Genomic DNA, 12,711 nt, shown 5'->3' on the forward strand with positions numbered 1-12,711 from the left:
ATGCTCCATGGGTCCTGGAGACATGTTCCCTAACACCATAGGAGAGTTGAAAGCCTTCCTGCTCTGTGCTTCCACTGCACTGTGTCTATGTTTTTCTTCCATTGTGTGTCATGTAGATCAATGTTTAATGATTTAAATGTTTTATGTTTTTGTTTTTCTCTCTGACAAAGTTTTGAGCTTTGTAGGTATCTAGCATAGTGTCTGGCACATGGTCTTAAAACTCTCTTATTCCTTGGTTTCCTGGACATCAAACCCTTTCAGTTCTCTTCTAAGTTCTCTGAATCTTCCTTTAATTTTTCTTTGCTGACTCCTTTTTTTTTTCTTTGCTCAGTCCTTTGTTGGTTCCTAGGTTCATTTTTCTTCCTTCTCTTCTTATCCCTCACGCTCACATGGGTCCCAAGGCTTTAGTCACTCCCCACAAGCAGAGTCTTCCTACACTCTGGAATCTATCTGATCTCTCCCTTCAACCCAACTGCTGGCCAGGTATCTTTACTTTGATGGCTCATGTGTACCCCAAATTAAGTCTGTTTCTAAAATAGAACCCATTTTACCTTGTGATATGGTTTGGCTGTATCCTTACCCAAATCTCATTTTGAATTGCAGCTTCTATAATTCTCAGTGTTGTGGGAGGGACCTGGTGGGAGATAATTGAATCATGGGTGCAGTTTCCCCCATACTGTTCTTGCAGTAGTGAGTCTCATGACATCTGATAATTTTATAAGGGGAAACCCCTTTCAATTGGTTCTCATTTGTCTCTTGCCTGCTGCCATGTAAGACATGCCTTTTGCCTTCAGCCATGATTGTGAGGCCTTCCCAGCCATGTGGAACTGGGAGTCCATTAAACCTCTTTTTCTTTATAAATTACCCAGTCTTGGGTATGTCTTTATCAACTATATTCAGTTATTATATTTTTCAGATCTATACATTCCATTTGATTTTTAATATAGATTATTAGTACCTGCTGAAATTGTTTTTCTCTCTTTCCTTGAATATGGTTATTTTAATGTCCCTGTTTAATAATTCTAAAAATATCATTCTAAATCTTATTCTGGATAAATATCCCATATGGAACACTTGGAATTTTTCATCTCTTCTGCCATATCTAAGTAGTCTTTAAATGCTAAAAATTTATACTTTATATATTACATTTTTGATCCCCCCTCAAAATCTACATGGTAATGCTTTAGTTCAGGTCTTCATCATCTCTATTTTGACTGACAGCAGCAGATTCCTTAACTCCCTCACAACACTGACATTTTAGAAGACTACAGGACAGATGTTTTGCAGACTAATCCTCACTCTGAGTTTTCTTATGATTAGATTCAAGTTATACATTTTTGGCAGAAATAACACAGAAGTAATGTATCCTTCCTTATCAGTGCATCACATTTTTATGTCTCTGTAATTAATAAGTACTGTGTGGGAAGATATTTTGAGACTATGTAAATATCGCATTTTCTCATCAAATTTTCACCAAGTAGTTTCATCATCCATTGATGATTCCTGCTCGATAAATTACTACTATGTTGGTTGTGAAATGGTATTTTTTAACTCCATAATTTCCTCTACATTTTTAGTTAACATTCTACTTTAATTAATTCAATAAAAGGTTTACTATCTGTATGGATTCACAAATTATTATTCGATGAAGTACAATCTCTGACTGTTATTATTTATTTGGTGTTTAAATTATCTTGGATTTGACCAGTGGAAGCCCATTCAGACTGGTTCCCATGTCCTATTACAATTTCTTGAGCATGTCTTTATTTCTGGAATAATAAGATTTTTTATCACTTTCATTTTTGAGGAATATTTTGACTGCTATAAAATTATAGGTGACTAGTCATTTTCTTCCAGTATTTAAAAGATGTTTTTCATTGTTCTGTGGTGTCCATTGAAAAAATCAATATTGATATATAAGCCCCAAGAATTATTACTGCTTCTGTGAGGTCAATGTGTCTTTTTACCTCTGACTTTTTAAGAGTTTCTCTGTCTTTAATTTTTAGCATGTTTTACTATGTTGTGCTTAGATGTAGTTGTCTTTATATTTATCCTGTTTGGTTTTTAAAGTTTAATGAATCTGTGGTTTGATGCCTTTCAGTTTTAGAAACTCTCAACTAGTTTTTCTTCAAATATTGTTTCTGTATCATGTTTATTCTCCTTTCTTTGTGGAACTTCAATTACATGTTAGACATTTTCACTATGTCCTATGTATCTCTTCTACTCTTCTCCATAACTTCCATATTTTTCTCTCAGCACTCTGGTCTACATACTGTAAGCTGGCCTGTATTCTAGTTTACAAACTCTAATTTCCTCTCTGTCTAATTTTCTATTAAATCCTTCTATTGAATTCCTATTTTCACTTATTATATATTTCAGACCCATACATTCCATTTGATTTTTGATATAGATTATTGGTACCTGCTGAAATTGTTTTTCTCTCTTTTCTTGAATATAGTTATTTTAATGTTTCTGTTTAATAATTCTAATGTCTGAATCATCTGTAGGTCTGTTTCTGCTTGGCTTTGGTCACCAGTGGTTTTCTTTTTTTTTTTTTTTTTAACATGCTTCATACATTTTAGTTGGATGCTGGACATTGTTTATTGATTCCATTAAAATTATAGAGAGTCTGTATAGTGTTATCTTCTTTCTAAGAGGGTTAAGACCTCTTTTGGCAGCAAGGAGTACTTGCAGATCACCTTAATCCTGTTGAAGATTGATTTTGGAGCTGTTTTATTTCATTTTGTCTTTACTTCTAGGTTATAGACCTTCTGATGTCTCAACTGAGAGTCTGGAATGTTTACCAAGGCCATTTGACATTGGCAGGCCCTAAATTCCTATCTTTGCCTCCTCAGTACCACATTTCCAGCTGCTAGTTTCTGACAGTTTTTGTGTACAGCCTAGAAATTGGCCAAAGCCTCAAGTGGAGTTTGGACAGATTTCCAGGCTGACTTCCCTGTAGTATCCTTCTTTCAAGATTTTAACCCTCAAGTCCCAGCTGGTTTGGCTGTTCAGAACTCCAACATGTATCTTCTCTGGCCATTGGAACTACCACTTTCTATTCTCTCATGCTAAATATTGGCAAATGCTCATGAAGAAAAAGCTAGATGAGTGTAGATCTTATTCATAGTGTTTCCCTTCTCTTAAAGGATCAGAGCTTCTCAAGTTCTGTGTTGGTCACTTGCCACTGTTTTGAATGGTTGTTTTATTTTCCCTTCTGCAGGTTTTATCGCAGATTTTAACGGAGAAGTGCTTAGGCCAAATCAAACTTGGAAAAGGCAAAAGTTTTCTATTTAGTGATTAAGTTAAATATTTCAGAAATATTTTTCAAGCTCTTGCTTTGTCATTGATTTATAATACTATAGCACTGTAGTCAGAGAAGATATAGTCTGTGATATACCAGTTTAGACCAAATGAAATTGTAATTTTTGTACATCAAATATAGTTGAATATTGATACTCTTGAAGAACTTCAAGCTGTAGTTCCTTTGCAATTTATTGATGCTTTAGAAAGGGAATATGGATTTTTTATAACATATCTTTTTTTTTTTTTAAAGAAAATAACAGGTATTCTGTATTTGTTGGAGGTATTCTTTGTTTTTTCTTTCTCTTAAAACTCTCGGATGGGTGTGGTGGCTCATGCCTGTAATCCCAGCACTTTGGGAGGCCAAGGTGGGCAGATCACGAGGTCAAGAGATGGAGACCATCTTAGCCAACACAGTGACACCCTGTCTCTAATAAAAATACAAAAATTAACTGGGCATGGTGGCAGGTGCCTGTAGTCCCAGCTACTCAGGAGGGTGAGGCAGGAGAATTGCTTGAACCCGGGAGGTGGAGGCTGCAGTGAGCCAAGATCACGCCACTGCACTCCAGCCTGTCCACCGAGTGAGACTCTGTCAAAAAACAAAACGAAACAAAAAGAAACACACACACACACTCACACACACACACACACACACACAAACTCTCTCTGGGCTTGTCCTCTGGGATTGCTTCTCGGTGGGCTGACTTTCAAGGTATTGCCCTTGAAATGGCCAGTAGAATCATCTGCTACTAACAGTGGGCCCAAAGTTTTCTACTATTTAGATGGATCCATCTGTACCACAAGTGCCACATCTTTCTCACGTCTTCCTATTAAGAAGCAGAACTGACCATGTTATCCTAAGCCACTACCCAATCCTTTATCTTCATGATGTAAAAATGCTATTGAGGGAGAGAAAAATGCAGTCAAAACTAAGACCTTCCAGTGGCATAATGGAGACTGAGGCAAAGGAAAATCCCAACACTATTTATTCTTTTTAATTTAAAATATTGATATTTGAATCACTGTATATTTTTTGGTCTTAATTTTGATTTTTAAAATATGCTGCATTAAAATACTATCTTGATTGCTGAGGTTTTTGATGCCTCCTTAAATTTTGTGTCTGAGGTGAGTGCCTCAAGGCCTCATCCTAGTTTGGTCCCCAGATGTTCAGTTTTGCAGGAAATGCAGCTCCTGGTGAGAGATTTTTTTTCCTCCCTGTGAAGTAAGCTGGGGCTTCTTGAAGCAATATAAGCAGAGGCAATATAAGCTGACAGACCAGGTTGAGCCACAGAGAGATCAGAGTACTTCCCTACCACCAACAACTGACTAGTTAAATATTCCTTACTCCAGGCAGGAGAAGAATTAGGCCCCATAAGAAGGAAAAGGCAGAGTCCTCCTCAAACTAACTTCACCCCTTCCCCTTCCTGTGTGCTAGTAGAGTGGCGAGGAGCATAGAAAGAGGATACTATGGCCTCTCCCCTCTGCAGATCCACATGTTCTGTATTCAAAGAGGAGAGGAGAAGGGAGGGGAAGGGAGGAGGATGAAGAAGAGAGAAAAAGAGATTTATATTGAAACTGAGTTTGAAATCTTAATTAGACCGAATCTCTAATAACCAATAGTGACCAAACAGGGCATTTGCTCAAGTCATCATTAAACAATGCAAAAGGGAGATTTGATAATATAATGTGGAAGTCCTAAGGTGGTGTATTAGTCTGTTTTTGCATTGCTGTAAAGAAATACCCGAGACTGGGTAATTTATAAAAGAAAGAGGTTTAATTGACTCACAGTTCCAGACGTCAAGGGAGGCCTCAGAAAACTTATAATCATAGTGGAAGGGAAAGCAGGCACCTTCTTCACAAGATGGCAGGGGAGAGAAGAATGAGGGAAGGAGGAAATTGTCAAACACTTATAAAAGCACTAGATCTCATGAGAATTCACTCACTATCACAAGAACAGCATGCGGGAAACTGCCTTCGTGATCCAGTCTCCTCCCACTAGGTTCTTCCCTCAATGACCTGAAGATTATGGGGATTACAACTCAAGATGAGGTTGGGGTGGGGACACAAAGCCTAGCCATATCAGGTGATAAAACCACTTCATACCCCATAATAACTGGTTTCATGTATGTTGCTAATAAATAATATTTTTAGGCATATTATTCAAGTCTTTCATGTCATTGCTTAAGTTTTATCTACCTGATCTACTAGAGTCTGAGAGAGGTGGATTAAATCTCCAATGACTATTACTGTGTAGTTTTTTGTTTTGTTTTGTTTTTTGAGATACTTGGTCTCACTCTGTCATCCAGGTGATCATAACTCACTGAAGTCTTGCTGGAACTCCTGGGCTCAAGTAATTCTCCCACCTCGGCCTCCTGAGTAGCTGGACTACAGGTGTGTGCCACCATGCCTGCCTAATTTTTTATTTTTTGTTGATGGGGTCTTACTATGTTGCCCAGCCTGGCCTTGAATTTCTGTCCTCAAGTGATCCTCCTGCCTTAGTCTCCCGAGTAGCTGGAATTACAGGCACAAGCCACCAAGCCCAGCTATTTTCTGTGGTTCTATTGCCCATTGCTTTATAAGTTTTCAGGCTATATTATTAGGTGGAAATATGTTCATAATAATTGTGCTTTTTTAATATTGTTTTTTTCTTATAAATACTTTTTTTCTCTTATGATTTTAATTCTCTTTTGTCTGGTATTAAAATTCTTAGCCTGGTTCTCGTTGGATTTATATTTGCCTAGACTATTTTTCCAATGAATTATTTTTAGCCTTTCAGTGTTTTTAATCTTAAGGTTTCTTATTGAAGTTTGATTTACTATTTTCTATTTATTATTTATTCTTTTATTTTATCATTTTTTCATGTTTTCCACTAGGTAAATTAAATTTTATTTTGTTTTTCTGAAGATTATACATTCTATTTTTATTCTGTTAATGAATACTCCTAACTTGTTTATACTCACATTTCCGCAGTTTCCTTCCATTAGCATCAAAAGCTTATCAATAGACATATCTTTCCTCTTTGAACATGACCAGAATTTCAGCACTCCCTTACTTCCTTTTGCTTTATGCTTCTACTTATGCTCTGTGTATGCTTTTGGAAATTTGACGTGGTCTTTGATATCTTAAATATCACTCTATTAGACTTTTAAATCTTTCCTTAATTTTGAGAAGTTCTCTGTCATCACTTCTTCACTCTTTCTTCCCCTACATATTCTCTATTTTTTTCTTTTTAAAAATTTATTTTGATTCCTATCGGACGTATATTGAAGATTTTGCTCAATGCCCTGTTTTCTTCCTTTTTTCATCACTTCATCCCATCCAATATCTTCTATGCTACAGCTGTATTCATTCTGCTCTTTAACCAATTCATTCATTTTTTTTATTCAACTATTATATTTCTTATACCTAGGAATTCTAACTGATTTTCCTTTATAATATGTGGTCCCATTTTGTGCTTACATTGTCCAATCGTTCTTTCTCTAAAGATATTTATTATGCTTTTTTCAAACGCTTGCCTGTTTCATGTATTTTACTCCTTTTGGTATAGGCCACTTCAGTTGTTCATTTTGGTAATGCTTCTCTGATAATCTTATTTTTTGCCTGTGAACTCACCCTTTATCCCCTTGGAATCTTTAGCTGCCTTTGCTAGTCCTGTCAATCGGGAAGGAAGGCAGAAGTCTAGTTCCTAACTTGTGCTCTTTTTCAGATGGGACATGGTAGGGAACAGGTACCGCTGGAGATGGTATTTCTGGGTGTAATACATCCCTGGATTTTTCTTTTGACATTTTTAACCTCTTAGTAATTTGGCCCTGTAATAGCCTACAGGGTAGAGAGAAGAGGGGAGGGAAGGAAATGCTCATGGGGTCAGCCAGTTTACCTGTACTCAGTGACATTGGCTCCCCACCTTCCCCTGGCTTCATCCCCTAATTTAGCCTGGGTGCCCCAAGATGATTTTAGGCTTCCAGGGCTGCCTTTATCACCCATAATAGCTGCAGTGCAGTAAAGATATATATGAGGGAAGAAGAAAGGGCACAACTAGAAATCTTTCCCAGTCTAGCCTATCCTAGAAGTTCATAGCCCTGTATTCCTCAAGCTACCATTCCCCTCCCTCTATGCTAGGACCGCCCTCTGCCTTCATTGGATTTCTCACAGTTTTGGCGCTTCTTGGGTGGGTGGAAGGTTACAACGATGATACCTGTCAACCTCTTTATATTTTCTGAGTCATCTTCCATGTTTGGTTTAGGGGATGGAGACAATGGCCCTTGTTCATTTACCATCACAACCAGGGCTATGAATCAGTTATTTGTTTCTCTGTAATAGAAAATTAAGGCCTGAAACTCTGTGTCCGTCAGAGACAAATTCTTTCAGCAAAATTATTAATATGGTCTCAATACTGACAGGATTAATAAATAACACAAAACATAACTTTAAGATCTTTTATAGAACCTTCGCAATTTTTCCCCTAGGTTCCCACTCAATTTTAATTTTTACCTCGGGGGAAAAAGGACCTTATGTAAAAACCCTTTATTCTCTCTTCACCCATTTGTATTAAATAATACAAAATTATTTTAATAATGTGATACAGAATCTAGAGACAAAACACTGGTCTACAAAAGTGAAGCAATTTGTTTCATAAATCACATTCTTCTGCTCCTTCCAGCAATTTCCCTTTTCCCTGGAAGGAGGATGTTATTGTGTTTTATCTGTGGCTCTTTGTGTAATTTTAATTTATCATTAAGTAACACTTCGCTTTTTAACATAAAGAATTCAGTGTGCTTGATGGAGCAGTACTCCATGGAAAGTTAGTTTGCAGCAACAACTGTTTGGAGCAGAAGAGTTTATTAATTTATCAGAACCTTATGTTCAATTTCACATTTCTCAGCATAGGAACCAACAATCAGCTGCACCTGTTGCCAATTAAAGTATTAATGGCACATCAATCAAAAATCACTGGGAATGGAGATTACACAAGCTCTATACGCACATCATTTTTTGGAAGTCATCCTTTATTTCAAAAATAAGTGAGATCTACAAACCGTACCCTTCAGTCTGCATTCTCCACTTTTCCTCTAAGATAATTTGGTAGCTGAGTGCCTTAGACTGTGAAGGCAAATGCATTTTCCACTAGAAGAAACCACAGTCTTGTATTTAAAAATTAACAATGTTGCTATACATGTGGGTGTGGCAGGACCCTGTTAACATTTTTAGGAAGTTTGACAAAAGTTAATTACCAAGTTTATAGAAAGCAGGGTGGCACTGGCATAGCTCAAGATGGATAGAATCTTCAGTGCCCGTACAGGTTACTATGTTTGCTTGGAAGAAATTCATGGTGCTAACACAGAAGAAGCCAGCAGAGAGAGCTGTGCTTTTGAATTCCTTATTTAGAATAGGTCAATATTTTGGGGGGTATGGCTAGGGATAAGGATGGTTGAATAGGTCAATATTTTCGGTGAGGCATGGCGAGGGATCAAGATGGGGATGAGGACGGCCATAGAGGGAAGGAACAATTGAAAGAACATAGGTTATGTGTTTGAACCTTGGCTCATTTTCTTTCTGGCTCCTGTTAGTTAATTATTCTGGGCAATATTTTTCACACCTATAAAGTGGGGATACAATGACTCCTCCTGGGGCCGTGGGAGGAGTAGATGAAAGGTGTATGAAGTCTGGCACAGTACCTGGCATAGGTAGGTTCTTTCCTCTTCCTCTCCGCTAGAACAGTCAGGTATCATGGTGTGGACAACAAACTACCTTGCTGAGCTAAGGCAAGGTACTTAAAAATCAAGGCAATCAGCCTCAGCCTGGAAGCAGAACACCAGGAATGAATGAACACTTCCCGTATTCTCTTCTGCCAAAAAGCTGTCCTAAATTGCCGTTGTATTTTCTCTTCCTTGAACTGCTGCAGTTCTTTTTTTTTTTTTTTTTAACTTTTAAATTAGAGACAGGGTCTCACTCTGTCGCCCAGGCCAGCCATAGCTCACTACAATCTTGAATTCCTGGGCTCAATCCATCCTCCCACCTCAACTTCCCAAGTAGCTGAGCATACAGGTGTGCATGCCTGGCTCATTTTTTACTTCAGTAGAAATGGAATCTTGCTCACTATGTTGCCCAGGCTGGTCTTGAACTCCTGGCTTCAAGTGACCCTCCTGCCTTAGCCTTCTAAAGTGTTGAGATTACAGGGGTGAGCCACTGCACCTGGTCCAGTTCTTAATATCTCTATTGCTTAAAATACTTTGTTGCTTTACTGAGGTAGAAATGGCAACAAGACTGCACCATAATGGTTAAGACCAGGATCTCTGGAGTCACATAGGCCTGAGGCCAGATTGAGGCCCTGCCACTTTTAAGCTGTGTCATCATGGATAAATCTACCAGACACTGTTGCCTGAGATTCTAACTCTGGAAAATGGGCATAAATGCTGATGTCACATAATGGTTCAAAAGAGTGTAATGGGGATGCAAATACCTTGCACAGTGTCCTGTGAATAGTGGTGGCTGTTGTTGTTATTGGCCAGACAGGACTAACACGGAAAGCCCCACCATGTCAGAATGTTTCTGGCAGGCATCGCTGGAAAGGTGTTAAGTCTAGGAGAAACAAGTAAAAGCAAGTAGGAAATTTTAAGTAGGGGCTGTTGGCCCTCTAGCCCAATTTATGCAACACTTAGGTGATGTTATAGTGGCACGCGCCTTTTGAGGCAGCGACAGAAGATACTAAGCTCAAAGGCAGGTGCCATGCCTTCTTCTTTGTTGTGTCCCTCACATATCCAGTACAAAGCTTTGTACATAGTAGGTGTTCAATTAATAATATGTATTGACCAGTAAAATGAGTTCCTTGTTGAGTAACCCAGAGTGTCTCTAATTTTTTCAAAATTTTCTTTCTTTTCTTTTCTCTTCTTTTTTTTAATTTGAGACGGAGTCTTTTCTGTTGCCAGGTTGGAGTGCAGTGGCACGATCTCAGCTCACTGCAACTTCCGCCTCCTAGGTTTAAGTGATTCCCCTGCCTCAGCCTCCCAAGTAGCTGGGATTACAGGCATGCGCCACCACGTCCAGCTACTTTTTTGTGTTTTAGTAGAGACAGGGTTTCACCATGTTGACCAAGATGGTCTTGATCTCCTGATCTCATGATCTGCCCACCTCGGCCTCCCAAAGTGCTGGGATTACAGGCGTGAGCCACCATGCCCGGCCTCTAAATTTTCAGTCATTCTCAGAATATACTTTGAAAGAAAAAAAAAATCCATTGTAATTTAATAATATTATTTCAAATATTTTGGATGGCCAAAGGCTAGGAAACAGAAAAGTGCCAATATAGGGGATCTCAATGCTAGAATGGTTTGGAATTACTGCTTTAATGTGTGGCTATGGTTTTACATCCTTCATTGTAGCATAATTACATATACAGATTTTTATTTTCCTGTACATCATTTTTTCCTTTGCAGAGCTAACTTTGACCATTCATTCCGCTGTAGTGAGATTGTGAATAACAATACTCCAGCCTTCATTGCTACCTCTGAACTGCCTAGCCTTAAGTATAGGTATGACCAATCATTGCACCTCATCCTCAGGCAACCAAGATTGGTCCATGGGGTGGGCACATGACCAGAATAAGGTCAAGCACATTGTTTGATACAGAGATGCCATGCCTAAAGAGTGAGTTTTCCTCTGGGGTTTCTAAGCCCAGAGGAAAAGGCTATTCTCCACAAGGTGAGGTCCTTTCTGTTGCAGCAGCACATGAAGCCACACTATGCAAAGAGAAGAGAGAAGCAAAATGAGAGATGAGTAGGGTGGGAGAGTCCTGTGAGCAGAGAATTCCTGATTTCCGTACCTGGGATCTTGGCTGCTATAGCCCTTCCTCCAATTCTGAAAGCTATCCAGCCCCTTTCCCAGCCTTGCAAGCAATATATATATTCTGGCACTCAGTGTTCAGCACTCTATATGCGTACATCAGGACTTCTTAGCCTTGGCACTGTGGACACTTTGGACTGAATAGCTGTGCAATGTAGGATGTTTGACAGTATCCCTGACTTCTACCCACCAGGTGCAGGTGGCACCACTGCCCGGGTTGTGACAAACAAAAATGTCAAGCGTTTCCAGACATTGCCCAATGTCACAGGGAAATGGGAGGGACAAAATCATTCCTGTTAAGAACAGCTCATGTATACAGAATGCAAGCTCCATGGCAGCAGGCTTGCTTTCTCTTTCCTTTTTTGGGATCTATGTTCCCAATACCTAGAACTGTGCCTGGATCATAGTAGGTGCTTGATATATGTTTATTCAATGAGAACGAATGCATTCAAAGTAAATGGAGGACATTGTTGCAGATGCTGCAGGAATCAAAAGCAAAGAAAGTCAGGTGCAGTGGCTTATGCCTGTAATCCCAGCACTTTGGGAGGCCCTGGAGGTAGATCGCTTGAGCTCAGGAGTTTGAAACCAGCCCGGGCAACATGGTAAAGGTCCATTTCTACAAAAAGTACAAAGATTAGCTGAGCATGGTAGTGCGTGCCTGTAGTCCCAGCTACTTGGGGGACTGAGGCAGGAGGATCGCTTAAGCCTGGGAGGCAGAGGTTGCAGTGAGCTGAGATGGCGCCACTGCACTCCAGCCTTGGTGACAAAGTGAGACTCTGTCTCAAAATAGTAATAATAATAGTAAGAAGAAGAGGAAGCAAAGACAAGAAATTCAAGGAAGAAAAACATGTTATCTTCTAATTCTATGACAATTCAGGCTTAAACAAACAAACAACAAATGAAGAAGAAGAAAAACACACATAAATTGGCAAATGAAGAATCTCATGTACAACACAGTTCCTTTTAATGTGAAAAGTAGAGAGTTGGGTCAGGGAGGAGGGAAAATTTGATTTTAGGAATTCTTAAAGCACTGTGGCTTTCTACATTCTCTCTCTTTGTCTTTCTCTCTCTCTCTCTCTCTCTCTTTTTCTGTTTTAACAGAACAGTACAGCCCAGTAGTGAAGACTGATTTGGGACCTGTGTGGTTAAAACAGAACCTGAAAGAATGCCTCAGGAGGAAGAAAATATCTATAGTAATTTTGCTTTTATTCTCTTAAAAATGACACATGCTTTTTGAAGTGTATTCTCATTTCCACACCTTTATTGAATAGTTTTCCCATCAGGATTGAAATGATCAGCACATAGAAGAGCCACCCCTAGATTTTATCTTCTTCCTTTTATTGTAACTCAATAAAGAAAATGTGAGTTAGACAATTTAGTTTTACAATAAGTTCTCCCACATTGAGGGACACTTGATATATGAAAACATACATGCATATTCTTGGCAATACTAATGTAGCATTCATAAAGTGACTGAAACTTACATGATCCAGTCACATCATGTAGGATACAAATTGCAGGTACTCCATCCACATCCAAATAGAGCAGTGATTATACAGTTTGGAAGTTGCC

The sequence above is a fragment of the Macaca thibetana genome, chromosome 1, assembly GCF_024542745.1.
Source record: "Macaca thibetana thibetana isolate TM-01 chromosome 1, ASM2454274v1, whole genome shotgun sequence".
Lineage (NCBI taxonomy): Eukaryota > Metazoa > Chordata > Mammalia > Primates > Cercopithecidae > Macaca > Macaca thibetana.